This window comes from Astatotilapia calliptera, chromosome 18, assembly GCF_964374335.1.
Source record: "Astatotilapia calliptera chromosome 18, fAstCal68.1, whole genome shotgun sequence".
In the NCBI taxonomy this organism is placed as follows: Eukaryota; Metazoa; Chordata; class Actinopteri; order Cichliformes; family Cichlidae; genus Astatotilapia; species Astatotilapia calliptera.
The window spans coordinates 7,888,994-7,907,585 of record NC_137439.1 but is presented as its reverse complement, the minus strand read 5'-3'; the positions used below and the strand labels follow the sequence as shown (position 1 = coordinate 7,907,585).

Below are 18,592 nucleotides of genomic sequence, written 5' to 3'. Positions count from 1 at the left end.
AAATATTTTATTTAAATGATTCTAATAAAGTAAATCATTGCTGATTACTTGTACTTAAACGATAAAATGTTGTTTATTGTCATAACATCTCACTCTTAATACTGCAAAATTGTAATAAATATGTTCTCTCTCACCTCGTGGTTCTAATACTGCATCATATCAGAAACCTCAGTCGCATCAAGTGATTGAAAAATATTTTCTATTTAGCTCAATATCAGGATACATTATCAAAGACACACAAACAATTCATGATCCCAAAATCTGACTGTGCCACTCCTTAAATCTCGAGGCTTATCTCAATCAACTATATGACCCAAGTTTGGTGTATGGGAATAGCGAGATAGAGCAGTCGCAAAGCTGTTTACTGCACCACGAGATAACATTGTCACAGAGGAACATGAAGACTTCCCACTCAAAAGGGTGCCTTGAAAAGCTGCGCTAATTTTAGCAAAAAAAAAAACAAAACATCAAGTGTTGTATGTTGATGAATAGCTTTTCAAGGCTGTGTCAACTACGTCACACACAATAGTCCGTATAAAAATGAAGGTAAAAAGACCAAAACAACCACAAAGTCTCACTGGGACAATCATTCTATGTTTCCTTCCTCAAAGTGCTTTCAAAGAAGCACGTGAATCACAGACAGGAAACAGAGAAACAACTAGAACGCAAACTGGGCTGCAGGTGATAAGACATTTTTCCCCCCACTGTTCATTCACCTAACACCAATTCCTCTATTGGTCAATGAAATGTTTTATGTGTTTTATTCATTTATTTTGCTGTTTTCTGTTATTCTATTGTTTTAACTTATTTTCTGTACAGCACTTTGTTCCTGTGCTGGGTATTTTAAAGTGCTTTATAAATAAGATTGGATTGGATTGGAATGAAACCCAAAGAACTATTTAAATCCCAAATCTACCAACAAAGGAAACTCACACAACACACTTCTCACATGTGAATTAATTCTATAATTAATAATCAATTCCAAATAATTAATTTTATAATTGCTGATGTACAAAAAAGAAAAATTTATTTATAGAGCATTTTTCACATTAAGTTACAAAACGCTGTATAACAAAATAAGTAAAAGCGAGAAATAAAATATAAAAAATGTACAATTAATAGCAATACAAAACTATGTTAATATGATTTTTGTAATTTTCACTGTATCTTTAACACCAGCAGGTACTGTACTGTAGTTTCTTAATAGTCTATCACATCATAAGAGTGGTTGTCTGAGCTGTTTATTTCCTCTCAGCCAGAAGTCTGAATCATCGTCAGTTTTACAGTCTTCTGACTAACGAAGACATTACATACCAAGTCTCACACTAAAGTACGAGCTGTGCTGATGTTTACAACAGTAGTTGTGGTCATTTTTAGGCATGTTGTGGAGATTGTGGATCTCATAGTTTGTGATATTTCTCAACCAGCAGCATCTTTCCCCTCATCAATTGTCCTACTACACACAGGCCGCAGAAAGAAGTGATGAAATGGAGGTGCCAGGAGCAGAGAAAAGGGGAGCAATGGGAGCTGACACGGGAAAAAAGTACATCAGCATTATGCATCATGCCAAGCCGATGCTGGTGTGGAGTTCCACATAATAGGGGCCTCAAGTCTGTGAGAAACTAAATCCTACACAAATGCATTGCTGCACCAACTGTACGGTGCAAGCAAGAGAGTGAAAAAATAAATTCACAGGATTCGCTGCAGAGGTTACATCTTTCAACTGGCTTGGGAACGCTTCAGTGTCCCCGGATGAGCTGGAAGAGGTGGTTTGGCTGAGGGAAGTCTGGGCTTCTCTGCTCGGACGGCTGCCCCCATGATCCGAACCCAGATAAGGAGCAGAAAAAGGATGGATGGATTCTTCGGTGGATCCAAAGCACATCCTTCTTGTTTACTCTAGAAGATGACAACACAAATCAAAAGTCTAAGTTCATACATTTTTCTAAGACCCATGAAGCTGTCACTGTGTGTGTGTGTACATCGATAGAACAAGCTGCAGGCACTTTAAACAAAGGTCCAAGACATCCATTCTTCTGCAAACTATGAACAACATGCAATTTACAAGAATTAAACCAAAGGTACTTCACAAATGAATTTCTGCAGTCCCAAAGAAACTGGATACCTTTTCTAGTCAGCAAATTGTTCTCATGACAAGATAAAGGAACCTGCTAAGTGTTTCCAGGATGAAACGCTGTTTGAATGATAAGCATAAATAAGGCTATACAAAAGTGACCTGTCCAGAAACTATCAAATGACAGCACAAGTTTAGCACCCATACAGTACGTTCCCCTCACTGATTATTTGAATCATAATATTAAGATGCATGGATGCTGTGCTCTTTGCAGTGGGTCAAAATAATGTAAAAATATCCCTAAAAGATGCTTCAGTGTAAAAAGGGCTTTACTCCTGTGTAAGTGCAGGACTTGATTGGTATTATTGATCAGAAATACAGGATCAAGAAGAGCCACTCTGAATGTATAAAACCTGTAAACACAAAATAATACATTTTCTGTCCAAGGCCACCAGTTAATTCTACCAGTTATCACAGAATCGCAAACCCACATCAAACACAGACGCCTAACAGACAGTATTGATTAGACAGCCATGAATGCAGAGCCATCTCCCCATGAAATGGGCTATTATTACTGCAGTTTCAGTACAAAACTACCCACAGCCATAAAATCCATGACTATGACCAGATCACTACAGCAAATAGGTGTAAATATATACCACATAGGTATCTTTCTTTGAGTAGTGAACGTTAGGCTAGGTTCAAAAACATTTTTTTTGATCCGTCTTAATTTCCATCATGTATTCTTAATTGTATGTATATTTTTTTCTTTCCCTGGATTCTTTTTCCTATTTTTTATGGCTGGTATCAACTGAAAATATTACTCACCAGTACAGTAACAAGATTTTGCCCTCAATGACTTCTCACATTTAAATAATCTTAATTAAAAATCACAATTTAACAACTCAGTAGCCTGTCAGTGATCATTCAGACTGATAAACCATTGTAACAAATCTAATTTTACAGCTGACTAATATGTAAACCAATAAAAAAAATTATACATGGTTCTGCTCTGTTAGCAAGGCACGAGCGAGTTTACAAAAACAGCCGCAAGGTAAATGTAAAGCAGACAATAAACCCATATCAGATATCACAACTACTGAGAAAAAAAGCTAAAAAACAAAACAAAACATGACAACACAAATGATTTTAGCAGCTTCAAATCAGATTGGATTGGAAGGAAGTCAGTTGTCTGCCTTGCCTGGCAGTAAGCAGCGCCTCTGAGTAGGAGAGCTCAGTCCTTCTTTAGAGAAAGTTTAGGAATATTCATCACTGAGTGATCTTACTGATGACTTTAGTGGGTGTATATGAAACTATCTCAATGTTTCACTAAATTCAGCTGATAGTGTATTATGTGTTTAACTTGATCAATGCCATGTCTTCCTACCTGCACCTCCATTGTTTCATCATTGTTTAGCTATCCGGTCTTTAAGTGATGACACGATGAACCCTGCTTCCGGTCCAAACTACTCTGCATTTATTAAGGCTGTTGTGTTTTTAACATGTTTTAATGCTTTGTATTTTGTTCTATTTAATCTGAACAAGCCCCTAAAAACAGTCAGTGATCACTGTCGGCCTCTCTCGGTTTTCATTACCACTATTCATTTTAAAGCTCAGTTTTTAAAACCTTACGATGTAACTACAACCCAGCCAATGCAGCAATAAATGAATGACTAACGTCTTGTTGTGGATGGATTATCTCAGTTGTTCTCCTGACTGAAGTTTGGTCCGTTTACAGCATCCTGCCATGCGATTATATCTGTCCCTAACCATCGGGAACTCTCACGTTAACTTTTATCGAGTGGAAGTTAGCATTCATGCTACAGCTTCACTGTGCTAATGCGTTTATATTATGCTAACCATAGCTGTGGAGCTAGCCACCACGTAGCACTTCATTATATACCAGCTAGCCCAACTTCAGTAACCCTACAAATGTCATTACTGTTTAGGTTTCTGTCTTCATTTATGTTGGAAGTGATAGCAGAGCTATATGTTTGAATTTTTTCAGAAATCCCTCAGTCAGAATGTAATATATCATCTTTAGATGGAAACTAGCGAGCTCACTTCCTGCTAACTTCCAACTCCCTTAAATTTCATAAATTCTGTTTTCATGGATGCCTGGATGTTAAACGTAATTGCTACACCTGGTAAAGCAGCCACACAGATAATTTTGATAAAGATTTTAGACAGTTTTTAGCTCTCAGTGATGCTGCAGTATTTGTTTGACTTTGGTTACCAGGGTGATGTGCCATTGACATTTCAGCTCTTTCTTGTAATAAGTTTTACGCTCGTAAAAAGTGAAGACTGTGCGTGCGTCACGGATGATCTGATATCGTCGTGTTGGTGTTGTTCCCAGATCATCATGAAAATGTTGTTCCAGGTTCAACATTCCAAGTGACCAATCACATTGTTGTGACATTATTCTTTTGCGCGCCAAGCCATTCGTGCATTTATGAAATTCCAATGTTGCAAGGACAATATCAGTTCTGCTTACCGTTTATTAAAGGGTTAGGGTCAGGGTTAGGGTCCGTTGATCGGCGGACAGAGGCGGTTTCTCGCAGCTTAAGTACAGTTTTTTGTTTTACGGCGGTTTTTCCCGAAGTCACAAAAGTATGACGTCACAACATTCTGATTGGTCACTTGCTATGTTGATCCTGGAACAACATTTACTATGATGATCTGGGAACAACACCAACACGCCGATATCAGATCGTGCATAAGTCTCACAGCAATTATTACTGCAATTAAACTTCCGATTTAACTGTGACCCACAGATCAAATCAGAAATATCCCTTTTTCTATTTTATCTTTCCTATCTCTCTCCAGCACCCTCGCACTAGCAGGATCTCTCACCCCAGAAAAAGCAAGAGGAAAAACGAATACATTTTCACCAGCGAGGTGCTACTCCATCTGCAGAGCCACAGCAGCCTCATTTTCCCGTGTACATCACACAGGCGGCTGATTGTGAAAGATGATGCACTCGCACCTCGCTAACAGGTTCACGAAAGCCCACATGCTTAAGCCACCTTCGGCTAATTCAATTCCACTGCCATTGCAGAGGTAATGGAGTGTGCCTGCACCTCCTTGCAGTTTGTGCATAGAAAAAAGTGGGATGACAGGGTGGAGCGGTTGGTTGTGGTGGTCAGTCTACCGCCCCTGTGGATTAACAAGGTTATCCTGTTGTTGTGTTTAATTTTTCAGCTATCATCTCAAATTTATTGTCCAGGAACTAAACTAAAAGTGACTGAAAAAAAGAAAATGTCTGGATTAAATTTCCTCCATCCACTTTACCTCACAGAAAAATATTTATCTTTCCTTTAGTAGAATCTAGACATTCAAATTGTTTTGCTGTCTGTGATTTTTGGTTTCCACTCCAATATAATTATCAGCCAGTGAAGTACTTTGTGATGCTCAGTGCACTAAAAAGAAATGAATGTTTTCCATTACTCTGGAAAATGATCAAAACAAGTTTTCAGAACTGCTTTTTATTGATAAAATGGAAACAGGAGCTCCAGCCATTTCTGTTATTTCCCTTTAATTTTCCAAAGATGATTCAAATAGTGTCTTTGTTGTTTGTTTGGTTAGTCGGATGATTGTTCTTTTAATATCTGTAATTGGTCTCATACATACAGTTGTACTAGGATTGACTTTGCAGTTTGTCTTAACACTCATTACCAGACAAACACAGAGTTTGCGTAGTCATAGACTAACACCTCCCACCAAAAAAAAAAAAAAAAAAAAAGGATTGAAAGAAAAACATTTTGGCCTCAGATGAAATTTATTCCCTTACTTTAAAAGTCTACATTAAATATAGTGATTTGACTACTTTATTTCAGGCAAGCCAGCTCATACCCCTCGACACCTCTAGTTGGACACATAGTGTGCACTATTTAACCTGCTGTAGCTTGCTTTGCACAGATCTGCAAGTTACTTTTCAACCTGATCTCCCTTTCCACGTTTGCACATATAAGGCATGTAAGGATGACAGCCATCTGCATGGAAATAACAATCTTCATTTAGCTATAGCAGGCCTGACTGAAAAGCTTCAAAATTATTTAAATACTTTCCATTTGGGCACCAGGGTGATGCACCATTGATATTTCAGCTCTTTCTTGTAATAAGAATCATCTCTGAGTCCCTGAGTCCCCGAGCAAATGTGCTCACTCACTCTGAGTCATGATACAGAGAGAGGCTGAGCAGTCCCTCAAACACACTTTAATTCTGAAATGTGTCATTCCTCCTGAAGCCCTTTGACATTCATGCATATGTAAGAGCCCAATGGAAAGTGTTCTGTGCACTGTGTGGTCATAACGAGCTGCAAACAACTTTTACTTTCCCTTCATATTCTAAACATCCTTTAAAAAGGATGTTTGTATGATGATGTTATCTCCAAAGCCTTGAAGAATTTGTTATTGCATACCTCCTCAGTGGAGAGAAACAAACTGAAATTACAGAAATGCAATCTACTGAGAACGACTGAAATGGCCCATGAGTGGACTTCAAGCCTCCACAGCTACTAATCGCCTCTATTCCTCTGATACACTCAGAATGAGCAACATTGCTACTGAGAGTGTCTGCCTGCTCGCCAAAGCCACATAGAAACACAACATTCATCTTCAGACACAGTGGAGCCTTGCCCACCTGCCATGAAATTGCTTTTCACTATAAAACCAGCAGTAATATTAAAGGAAGAACAAAATCACCTGCAATATCGGAGTGATCTAAAATAGATCAGAAATATACTTTGATGGCATGCAATACATACAGAAGCCACTATTATTGCAATATAACAAAGAACATTTCCCTTTTGGATCGGCATATGCAACACAGGTTTGCATGGTGCATATCTGAAATTTTTGTTCAATAATAGAAAGTTTAGACAGTGGAGTGAAATAAAAACTCCTTCTCCAGTTTTAAATCCCTCCTTATGAAATGCTTCCTTAGCCATTTGATAGGATACAGAGTGCCTGAAAAGCAGCTGTCTCATTTGTCTGGGCTTGACTAAGGACCTGCTAACTTGCTTGAATCCCCCATTAATGAGACCAGACTGAGCTTATGGCATTCAGCATGTCACATAAACCTTCATTAATGTGGAATGAAGGGCCAGGTTTTTTAATTCCTGGCTCTACAGAATCAGCAGGGGACAAAAATTGCCCCTGAAAGCCTAAAACTGCTCTAACGCACGTTACCCAGCTTCAGAAGAGAATGCCACTATGAGCTTATGTTAAGTGCACAGTTAAGTAATGCAATGCAAAAGAGTGCAATTTATTACCATAGGCTCAACCTCATGTTCATGAGAAAATAGTGGAAATTTACAGGTTCTGGCAAAGAAATAGTCTGACACATACCCCTGTTAATGGACATTTATGTGGAGATTTAAAACAAACTGGAATCATGTTAAAAAACTAACTTTAGAGATCCTGATAAGTGCATTTTTCTAAAGCTTTCGGACAAGCTAACCATTTCCACCTGTAAGCAGTCCTTTCCATGGATTCCCTCACATGACTTTCTATCTCCATGTGTTACTGTCTCTATGTTGGGTTTTTTGCCTTATAGATGAAGGGTTGTTCTCCTGCACATTCAAGTTCGGTCCTGACTATCGCTTGTGCTTACGCACCAAAAGAAAATTCCAGCGTTCTTGGAGGCGCCGAGTGCAATGGCTGCCCTACTGGCAACTCCATTGTCCTGCTTGGAGACTTCAACACTTACATCAGCAACAACAGTTAGATATGAAGGGTGTGATTGAGAAGAACGGCCTGCCTGCTGCTGACTTCAACTGAGGATATGGTCAGGCGGTGGTCGGATGAATATTTTGAGAATCTCCAAACTTCCCCTGACATGCCTTCAATATAGGAAGCAGAGTCAGAGGGACAAGGGAGACAACTGACCCATCACCAGGTGTAAGATCACTGAGGTTCTTAAACAACTCCTTGGTGGTAGGGTCCTTACGATGGATGCAAACTGCTCGAGTTTGTTAAGCATGTTATATGCTGTCTTGGATTACACGTCTCTGTAATGTTGCATGGAGAGACTGGGCATCTGCATTAGAAGAATGAGGTGGTGGTTCAGTCTTCAAGAAGTGAAAAGGGAGGGTGTGCTCCAGATAAGGGGGAATCACACAACTCTCTGGGAAGGTCCGTGCCAGCGTACTGGGGCGGAAAGTCCTTTCCATTTGTTGGATTCAGAAAGAACAATGAATTTTAACCAGTCAACATGTGTTTTGTGGATGTGGAAAAGGCGTTTGACTACATCCCTCAGGGGATCAAGTAGGAGGTGCTTCGAGAGTCATCCATGTGCCTACCAACTTGCAGTGGCTCCTCCACCCCCTTTTTGTGAAACAGTTACAAAAGAATTTCACTGTGAATCAGCTTTGGAATATTAGAAATGTTTCTATTGTAAACACTGAAAAAATAAACTCATATATCTCTAAAAAGCAGTCATGTGAATATTATTGTACAGAAATAGGCCGTGTGAGACACACTGTAAAGAAACGAGTGACAGGTCTATCATTTACATCCGGATTAGTCATTAGGATTAGTCACGACGAGGATCCACGCAGCCTGAAGCCATCCATTAACTCCATGTCACCAAGTTTAGTTCATTTCATTGGGTGTATGAAGGGGAAAAGATTTATGTCAAATAGTTCCAGAGAGTTATGTATTGTGTTCAAGAATATTTGTAATAAAGAAACATTTCCTGCTTCAGACTGAATATCAAGTTCATGATTAGCTTTCTGATCATGCCCGATCTTTTATATCATAAGGTGACATTATAATTTTTACAAAGTATTACATCATGTAGAGAAAGGCGGGTGAAGTAGATTTTCCATTGCTGTGTAAATTAAGTCTTGAAACCTTAAAAACAACAGCTGCTCATTTCACTCACAGCTTTTTAAGATATAACGCATGCATGCTGGGCTGTGCCAAGTTGTTGGATACTAAAGCTCCAAGCATGAAGCAGCCCTTTAAAAAAGAATAAGGGCATAGAACTGATTGCAATTGTATTTTCACACACACATTGTCAGAGACATCAAATGTCATGTGTCTGCGGTCCTATTGATTGCCCAGCGGGGCATCATGGGAAAGAACTCTGAAACAACCCGCAGAGGTTAATGTACACGCATTTCAACCTGCTGGATATGAGTCAATACATCCCTATCTATTGACTGCAAACCACTCAACAACATGTGTCAAGTGCAGAACTACGTAGATATAAGAGTGTTTTAACTGACATGGAGTGGCAGCTAGGCGATATTTACCCCATATCCCCATTTTGGAAACACAAGCTACAGGCTCAAAAATATTAAAAGAAATCAGACCAAAATGTTTAAAGGACTCAAATTTTAACCACAACAATCAATTTACCAAATTACATTGAGAAAATAACTCAATGTAAAAGGGTTCAATTGCAATGAACCTACTTGCGCAGAATAATCTTCTGAATCTATGGACTCCCATTCACTTAATGATTTGTTTCAAGTCATTGCTTTGCTTTCTGGCCCACCACTTTGATGTTTTGGTTCACTCTCACTCTTCACTAATTCTCATAGCATTGTTTGCAAACAGAGAAGAGAGCTGGAGGACACATATTGAACTATTTTGCAGCCAAAGAACAAGATGTCTCTTCTTGGACCAGTAAATAAGTAGGTAAAGTTTATTTATGCAGCACTTTTCAAGAACAAGATTCACAAATGGTAAATGGACTGTTAGTTATATAGTAGTTTCTACTCAATTTGAGCACTCAAAGCACTTTCTTCCTACAAGCCTCATTCACCCATTCCCACAAATGCATTTTTCTAACACTCACACACTGGTGGATCCATTGGGGGCAATTCGGGGTTCAGTATCTTATTCAAGGATACTTTGAAATGCAGGTTGGAGGAGCAAGAGACTGAACCACCGACCTTCCAATTAGTAGATAACCTGCTGTATGTAAGTCACAGCCACGCTACAATATAAAATAAATGGACAAAACACAATAAAAGCAAACCTGCACGAGTAGCTCTTAAGCTTCTTCTTAAAGGTATCATCAGTGTCCACAGATCATAAGTGCACAGTCTGATTTTTATTCTGAACCTGGACTGAGGTACCACAGACATGATCAGTTGACCTCAGAGACATAGCAGTTAACATATTTATATACAGCTTCACAAATACAGGGAAACATCTGACCTTAAAGATCTCTGAAACGAACTTTAAACTGAACACTCAACTTTACAGGAAGCCAGTGGGAAGAATCGGTGTTACATCCAACCTCAGAGTGGACCTGGCAGGAAGCCTCACTGCAGTATGTGGGAACATTAATAAGTGATTTGCTCAGTTTAAGGATTAATGAACTCCAATAATTTAGGTGTGATGAAATAAAAGCATGTTTGAACTTGTATAACATCAGAAATCTTTCTAAGACACACATTCAGAAACATTTTATAGTATTTTAAATTTGAATTAAGGGTTAAACCCTGTGTGGTTACACCACCTTCTTTTAAAGGAAGTCCAAAAACATAAAGAGAAATTAATAAATATTAGAACAAAAGCAAAGCTAATACATAATAGTGACAGCTGACCTGATAGAGCAAAAATAAAAAAAAATACACAAATGATGTTCTTTCACATTCACAACAGTCTGGGTCAGTGATCTGGAACAACGCGGCCTTTGAATGACAGAAAACCTGCTAAGTGGTCTGACTGTCGGATAAACCTGGTGTTTGTGTGATTTTCAAACATTTCCCGTTTATTTCTATATTATATTCTTTAAGCTCTCGGGTGCTCTTTGTGTTTTGCCGTAAAGGTCAGTGGAGCTGCTGCGTGTGGGTTTAGTTTGTAATGGTTACAAGTATTCTTGTTGCTGTCATTTTCTCGAAATATGTAAAGAAAATTGCCTTGAATTAACTGTTAGGACTGATATATCAAATCTATATCAGAGCAGTACATAGAACATGTAGACTCAGCCACCAGTTTATTGAGTGTACCAAACTGCAAATTATTTTAGGCAGAGTGTGACACTGCACTTGCATTCTTCTTGCTTTAAAATCCATGCTTGCAGTCTGGGAACAGGCCTGAAATCATTTGCAGTCAGTTGCAGTCTTCAAAGCAACTTACATGTACATGTTGCTGCCACCCACATCTACTTTAACTACCACTCCAGGAATATAACCAGGGTAAAACTAGTTTGCAACCAGTTAAGTCAAGTCGCCTATACACTAAAGAGGCACGTTGCACACAAGCTGCATGCGACCTATATAATCTCATTGCAAGCAGCGGTCCCCCCATAGGTTGAGAATGCAACACCCACAGCTGGTCACCGTAACTACTTGCATGTGCTCTTGGACCAGCTGAAAAGTACCGCCATGACTAATTGACCAAAAGACACTGGTCACTACTGGTTAACAATCGTCTTGCCTTGCTCGGTGTCTATTTAATGACTGAAATCAGCTCAGGAATCTGAGACAAAGCTCCACACAGCCAAGTATCATCAAGTCAGTCAGGAGGGAATTGTATTTGTCATGTGGCTAATGTTCTGACCTGCTGTTGTGCCACATGCTGTCCAGTTAGATAAGTCGCCGCCTTTGTGTGAGTTGTTTAAAAAAAAAAAAAAAAAAAGCAAACAGCTTTTCTTTCCAATATTACAATTGCTATACGACTTCGAATAGCAGCACCTTTCTCTGCGAACAACAGCAAAGCTTGTTTACAGAAGCAGAGGAGACCTTACTCTGATCCCATGAGTTCCATCAGAGGATCCGGCTGTGCAGCAAAGAAATAAAACATTAAGCAGCTTCAAATGTTTCTGATCAAAAAAAAAAAGAAAAAAAAAAGTCAGGAGCAGAAATCACACAACAGACTGAACTTCACAGGCAGACTGACTAAAATCCCCTGTTGTGCTGCATGGTAAATATCTTCCACTCCTGCACCACTTGTTGCTCAGATGCTTTGATTTGGCACAGCCGTTTCCCTTGCTGAACCATCAAATACCTAATTTAAACACCAGAAAGACTGTGTATCTCTCTGCCTTTTTCCTCATCCCCTGCACTGCTTCCGTCTTATATGCTAATGCGTGAACACACAGCGCTTTAGTTATGAATTTACCTTGGCTCTCTTTGGGAACAAATACCAGGCAGAACAAAGCTGAGCATACTTGTCCTAGATGAGATAGCTTGATGAAATCTCTGCATGTGTGTGTAAATACATGCAAGTATATCTGTGCAGGAACAGAAAGAGGATCAAACAAATGTGCATGGGCGCACATGCATGTTTCTTCTGTTCTTTTTAAGAGCCTCTCTTTGTCCCTGGAGACCCTCCACTCTGCAATCTATCATTCGACATGTTCATTAGCGTAAGTGTGTGTTGGTGTGTGTGCTGTATGTGATTCACCAGGCATCGCTCGCCTGGGAATCAGCATTAAGCGGTGCAGCAGCTCGCCATATGCTGAGATCAGGAAGAAGAGCATCAATTAACAGACTTTTGATCCTTTCTAATAAAGCACAAACACATTGTACAACAAAGGCTGATAGCAACAAATCCCACAATGGGATCTAACAATCAATGGAAGCGTGTAGCTCTGACTCAAACCTAAAAATAGAGTGATCTGATAGCTCTGTGGTATTTAAGACTGAAATTTGTTGTTTTCTGTACACAATATTGATAGACAGCCAAAAGCATGTCAAACTTTATTCAGTGACTTTACTGGAAAAAATGACTGGTCGGTGCTGCCCTGTGTGCACAATAAGCAAGGGTTGTGCCTAGTGGCCAATCTTAACCATCTAATCTGACCATCTCAAAAGAGCGGTGTAGTCTGACCCTAATAATACTCCAGAGAGTACAAAAAGTGAACAAAGCTATTTTGACATCACCCATTGTTTTGTGAAGTCCTGTTATGAAGACTTGAACTGAGTGTTTTTTCTCTTTCAAACAAGCAAAAAATGGTGCGACTATGAAACCGCACGCTCATTGGCTAGTGATAAGTCTTTAGCCAATGAGAATACCCAGGATAATCCTCCTTTGTGACTCTTGGATCATAAGTCATAAAATTGACTTAATTTTCTTTTCAGTAAAACCCAAATCTAGGTCATAAAGTCATCAGGAAAGTGTTTAGTGAGGTTGCAGAGCGAAAAAGAAAGCCAGGGCTGTTTTCCCATAGAGAGGTATACAACTGGAAGTCATTCTGCAACCACAAGAGTTACCCCCTGATGGGCATTAAATAGAATGCAGGTTTAAAACACTTACTTTTTTGGCTTCAGTTTTCAGACCTCAAAGTTACATCCATCTGTTTACTCTCGGTGGACGTTACAGAGGTTTACCTGTGGTTGAATAAAATAGTTTAAGAATAGAAGTCACTGTGCATAAAACATTTAGAAAAATCATTTTAAAAGATGAAACAGAACTAAGGATAAACAGGAGAAAAGTCAGTATGGAATAAGGTGGCAGTTGTGAGCCTTTGGCGAAGAATTTGTCAAATTAATGTTGTGGGTGAGAACCGGTCATGCCACGATTTATGCTGCCTGCTGATGGACAATATCTTAATCTTTGAAATACAGTGGGGCAAAAAAGTATTTAGTCAGCCACCGATTGTGCAAGTTCCCCCACCTAAAATGATGACAGAGGTCAGTAATTTGCACCAGAGGTACACTTCAACTGTGAGAGACAGAATGTGAAAAAAAAATCCATGAATCCACATGGTAGGATTTGTAAAGAATTTATTGGTAAATCAGGGTGGAAAATAAGTATTTGGTCAATAACAAAAATACAACTCAATACTTTGTAACATAACCTTTGTTGGCAATAACAGAGGTCAAACGTCTACTATAGGTCTTTACCAGGTTTGCACACACAGTAGCTGGTATTTTGGCCCATTCCTCCATGCAGATCTTCTCGAGAGCAGTGATGTTTTGGGGCTGTCGCCGAGCAACACGGACTTTCAACTCCCGCCACAGATTTTCTATGGGGTTGAGGTCTGGAGACTGGCTAGGCCACTCCAGGACTTTCAAATGCTTCTTACGGAGCCACTCCTTTGTTGCCCGGGCGGTGTGTTTTGGATCATTGTCATGTTGGAAGACCCAGCCTCGTTTCATCTTCAAAGTTCTCACTGATGGAAGGAGGTTTTGGCTCAAAATCTCACGATACATGGCCCCATTCATTCTGTCCTTAACACGGATCAGTCGTCCTGTCCCCTTGGCAGAAAAACAGCCCCATAGCATGATGTTTCCACCCCCATGCTTCACAGTAGGTATGGTGTTCTTGGGATGCAACTCAGTATTCTTCTTCCTCCAAACACGACGAGTTGAGTTTATACCAAAAAGTTCTACTTTGGTTTCATCTGACCACATGACATTCTCCCAATCCTCTGCTGTATCATCCATGTGCTCTCTGGCAAACTTCAGACGGGCCTGGACATGCACTGGCTTCAGCAGCGGAACACGTCTGGCACTGCGGGATTTGATTCCCTGCCGTTGTAGTGTGTTACTGATGGTGACCTTTGTTACTTTGGTCCCAGCTCTCTGCAGGTCATTCACCAGGTCCCCCCGTGTGGTTCTGGGATCTTTGCTCACCGTTCTCATGATCATTTTGACCCCACGGGATGAGATCTTGCGTGGAGCCCCAGATCGAGGGAGATTATCAGTGGTCTTGTATGTCTTCCATTTTCTGATGATTGCTCCCACAGTTGATTTTTTCACACCAAGCTGCTTGCCTATTGTAGATTCACTCTTCCCAGTCTGGTGCAGGTCTACAATACTTTTCCTGGTGTCCTTCGAAAGCTCTTTGGTCTTGGCCATGGCGGAGTTTGGAGTCTGACTGTTTGAGGCTGTGGACAGGTGTCTTTTATACAGATGATGAGTTCAAACAGGTGCCATTCATACAGGTAACGAGTGGGGGACAGAAAAGCTTCTTACAGAAGACGTTACAGGTCTGTGAGAGCCAGAGATTTTCCATGTTTGAGGTGACCAAATACTTATTTTCCACCCTAATTTACGAATAAATTCTTTACAAATCCTACCATGTGAATTCATGGATTTTTTTTTCACATTCTGTCTCTCACAGTTGAAGTGTACCTCTGGTGCAAATTACTGACCTCTGTCATCATTTTAAGTGGGGGAACTTGCACAATCGGTGGCTGACTAAATACTTTTTTGCCCCACTGTATTTGTGTTTTTCCTATCCAAAGAGGTGTGGGGGAAAAAAACTTACTTTCACCTACAAGAAATAAAACAGGATGTCTCAGACATAAAAATCTCAAATCACCCCAGAATGTTAGCAATGGAATGCATTCAACATATGGCACCTCTTCTATGTGAATAATAAAGGGATTGAAGTGTGATCAACAGTTGCCAAGGTAACACATGTTTGTTCTCATATGCGATTTGTAACTAAATTTAATAAAAGCGGATGAAATCACAAGGCTGTTTTATTATAGAGCACAGTCTGCTACAGTGGGGACAGAGCCACTTTGAAGTATTTATTATCATTGTTTATTCATCCATCTTTTACAGAGTATGCACACACACATGTTTGACATCCAATGTAATTCTTAAACCACCTCAATTTGGCTGAAACATTCCTGGTGCACAAATAATGGTATTTTAGGAGATTCTTTACTTAAACTGATTAAATGAGCCTACAATTTTTTACAGACTTAATCATCAGTTATATGAATACTGTGATATATAAAGGATGGTATTAATGTTGCTGTTAATATACAAATCTAATACTTAACCTTAATTCAGTGATGATTAAAACATTTATCATGTGCACATGCCCTAAATCCATGTTAGTTAAAAAACAAAATCATAATAGGTTAAAAATTAAGGAGTACTTATTACCTTCAAATATCATTAAAATGCTATTCCTGGTACCTAAATTAAATAAATATTAATTACTAGATTATGGGCACTTTAATGGAACATTTAAAGGAAACCTTACAACTTCATATTATTATTGGAGTGTAACAGATTAGCTTTAAATGACTCAGTTTGAAATAAAATCCATATTTATCATGGGCATGAGGTAGGACCATGATAATACACAAGATAATAAAGAAAGAGAAAACAGGAGGTGCAACACATTTAAAAAGGAAAAAAAACAAACAAAAATGGACAAGGGAAATAAACTAAATCCCGTTAAGCACACTAGACAAAGGCTACCAAAGTAAGAGAGGAAATAACCAAACAAGCGGGACCCCACTGATGAAAACTTTACAGAAAGGGCAGAACAACATGGAAGATATGCAAAACCCAAGAAAAAGAACAGAATTAATACACAAAGGGGAAAATAATTTTAAAATTGGACCCAAGTGTGGAACAGAGTGCGAAGACAACAGAAGTAGTTTTAACAGTTTTATTTTGGTGGTGACAAACACAGCATAATAACTTGGCATAGAAACGTGGCAACTTAGAATATAAACAGAATACAACTTAGCAGGGTGAGGGGTGAGGGACTAACGAGGTGGACTGAGTCATGGCTGGAAGCGGGTGTGGTAGCAGTTGCAGGTGGAGTTGGAGTAGATTTGATGGGAGAAGGTGTAGCTCCGGGTGAGCTGAGCGGAGTGGAATGGCTGACCTGGGTTCGAGAGATCCACCGAGCAAAAGGTGACAGGAGGGCAGGCAGGTGTAGAGCTGGAAGCTTTCCAAGAGGTGGCGTGTGAAGAGCAGAGAGTATGGCTTGGAGTCTGAGAAATGAGCAAAGCCTGAGGGATGAGCCGTGGCGTGACCAGAAAACTGCAGCACAAGAGAACAAGGTGGACTTGAGACAATAGCATAGAGCATCAGAGCCTGTTACTAACATGGGTTAGTTGACAAACTGGCGGTGACAAGACAACGCAGGTCTTGGCGGACACAGGTGAATCTGGAACCCAGTGGAAATTTCCAGCAGCTCACCTGGACTGTGACAAAGAATCACACATTTACACAAAGAAAACTAGAAAGTCCACAAAAAACTCAAATCACAGGCTAGCATATCCAGGACCATAACAACTTCCTGCAAATCGAAAGCTTCAGTAGAAGGAACATTGGGCTGCTGTACTAGCAGCCAGCCTCAAATGACCATGTTAAGGAAATCCACAGCCACTGGTGTCCAGGAAAACTGTTGGAGACGGCACATTTAATGAAATATGAAGCCTGAGGTTTTGGCCTCATTATCTGAAACTTTGGCCATGTTATAAATACGCATCCAACATCATTTTAATATATGCATGGCAGAAAATAAAGCATGGTATGTTCCCTTTAAAACAAATCTACTTTTAAGAGAGAATAAACCCACACAGAAACATATGTACAGAGCATCAAAGAATCCATCAGACCTCATACTGTTTTGGCTTTAAAGAAGCTCAAATGAAAGTAGCAACATAAAATGATGATCTAATGTCACCGGGCTTCAGCGTCTCATCAAACGGTCACACTCTGAGGCAGAATCTAAATGGCGTTTGGTACTATATAGATATTTTCAACAGTCGACATGGTCTGTGCCGCAGGTGGCAGAATATCCATTCACCTCTCAGGGTGCTTTCTCTGCACTCATTTCATTTCTCATGGATGAAAGAGAATAAGGGGAAAATGCTACCCACTGGTTCTCACTTTACTCAACAGCACTCTGCACTAGGCTCTGTTTTGTCAAAAGCCAAAATGGCTTCATTGTAATTCAGCAGACATGTTTGAGAAGTAAGGGAGATGACAAGTCTTAAGACACTCAATATTTCTCGCTGCTGTTCATGTGAAGAGTGAAAAGATGAAGATTTTCTGCATAGGAAATAATCGGGAGTTGATGTCTTGGCTCTTCTATGACTTCGAAAATGTGTTTTTGCTGTGCCAGCTGTACATATTTATATATAACTGGTGAAAAAGACATCCACACACATATTATATACAGCTGTGGTCAAAGGTTTCATCACTCGCATGTCATGGTAATCTGGGGCTATTAAAGATTTATTTGACCTCTTCTTTATTCCAGGGTGTTATCATTGTGCAGCATATATTAACTTCTTTAAAAACTGAAATGGGTGCACATGTTTGAATTCCTTTTGGATTTTCCCTAATCTATATAAGGTTAAATGCATTGTTAAAAAAAATTAAAGGAACACTTTCAAAACACATCACATCTCAAAGGGGAAAAAACATGCTGGATATCCATTACTGATATGGACTGGATAACGTGTTGCCATTTTTTGATCAAATTAAAATGTTCAACCTACAGTGGGACAGAATTCAAAGACACCCTGAAAATCAAACTGAAAAAAATGGTTACGGCAACACACTCTAATGAAGGAGAAAACCTTTGGAAAACACAAAGGAAATTATTTGTATTGACTGAATTGGTATGCTTGGTGATAAATGGCCAACAAATGCAACTGATCAGTTTTCTAATCTACGCTCTATTAGCTAAAATTCCAGGAGTGTAACTTAGACATAAAATCGTGTAAACACTTCCAGCATCACCAACTGAATACATGTCAAATCCAATGAGAAGGTGACACACACTTTGTGCCTCGGTAACATTATAGATGGGCTTCATTTTATGGGGGTTTTTAAACTACAACTTA

General features: G+C 39.5%; 2 long non-coding RNA genes across 2 annotated transcripts in view; both read right to left on the bottom strand.

Annotated features, from left to right (window-relative positions):
* Positions 1 to 1,225: 1,225 nt before the first annotated feature.
* LOC145421973 (uncharacterized) lies at positions 1,226 to 13,364 on the bottom strand. The gene is made up of 2 exons (XR_013903339.1): positions 13,291 to 13,364; positions 1,226 to 1,896 (listed from the first exon to the last, which is right to left on the bottom strand). It is a non-coding gene; the product is annotated as an uncharacterized LOC145421973 (long non-coding RNA).
* A 3,017-nt stretch (positions 13,365 to 16,381) lies between these two features.
* Positions 16,382 to 18,592, bottom strand: part of LOC145421972 (uncharacterized) — an 18,684-nt gene continuing 16,473 nt past the window's right edge. Inside the window, exon 3 of the long non-coding RNA XR_013903338.1 lies at positions 16,382 to 16,775. This is a non-coding gene — a long non-coding RNA (uncharacterized LOC145421972). The remainder of the gene's footprint in view (positions 16,776 to 18,592) is intronic.